Source organism: Vigna radiata, chromosome 5 (genome assembly GCF_000741045.1).
Source record: "Vigna radiata var. radiata cultivar VC1973A chromosome 5, Vradiata_ver6, whole genome shotgun sequence".
NCBI classification, from domain to species: Eukaryota; Viridiplantae; Streptophyta; class Magnoliopsida; order Fabales; family Fabaceae; genus Vigna; species Vigna radiata.
In genome coordinates this window covers 8,695,662-8,696,850 of record NC_028355.1, presented here as the reverse complement: position 1 = coordinate 8,696,850, position 1,189 = coordinate 8,695,662, and positions in this window count along the sequence as shown.

Genomic DNA, 1,189 nt, shown 5'->3' with positions numbered 1-1,189 from the left:
TTAATCGATTAAACCAAGTTTTAATCGATTAAAACAACTTGTTTTTTATTCTGAATAATGATTAATTACAAAAAGAGTACATGAATCAAACCCTAGTACATCTCTACTTAACAATACATTTTTAATGGTAATGGATCTTCAGATAGTCTTCTTGGATCTTGTGTTGTGCAATTCTGTACATCATCAAAACTTCATCTTTAATTTTTTGCTAACACTTCCCTCCTCACTGTTATTGCACTTTGTCTATATCTGATGACTGTTCTGATTGTTGATATGTTGGTTGTGACACACTGAGGACATTGTGTTGTTTAAATGTGGTCTATTAGGGGAGGTTGTTTCTTTGTGTATGTTTCGGTTTTTATGTAGTTTGTTGTGTCTTGTGTACAGTTTTTCATGCTTTTCGTGAATTCTGGACTGTAATTATGTTGTCAGTTTTCCTTCACTTCATTGATACTCTGATTTGTTGGATTCCTTGCTTTTCTTTGCTTGGAAAAATGATTATGATGTTTGAGAGGTTGAATTGATTGTAACAGAATTACCTTGTGAGAGATTTGAGCCATTTGATGATCTTTCTTTTGTGTGATATGTCTCTTGATTGCTTGCACTTATGCCTTGGCTTGACTCTTTTTGATGATTCTTGATTGATATGCATGTTTGAAAATGATAAAGGCGTTTGTTGTTAAGCCTCTCTAGCTAAATGAGCCTACCCTGTTTTAATCCATTGATGACCTCTTTTGGGCCTATGCTTTTCCCATTTCTTTGTTTTGAAGCTTATACACTAGCCCTAAGTAAAAAACCATGTTTACCTTAACCTTAGGGAATTTTGGAGCTTTGAAATTATTTTGGGAATAAGTGTGGTCTCTTGGGATATTAAGATGAATTGGTTAGTTGGCTCCTTTTCTTGTGTTTTTGTAAATATATGGTGTATCTTGTCTCTTAGAGTTATGTTCAATATTGAGAAAAAAGAAAAGAGACAGGATGAAAAAAAAAGAAAAAAAATGTAGAAAAATGAGAAAAATAAAAAAAATTTGTGAATAATGGAGTCAAGAAGAGGATTGAATTAGAGGTTTTGGGTGTGTTTGAATGTGTTTACACTTGTTCCCCATTGCTCCTCTATTTCCCTTTGGTTTGTAACTTCTCATCCATATCATATCCTCCCTTTTCCTTGGCCCCATTACATCCATAAAAG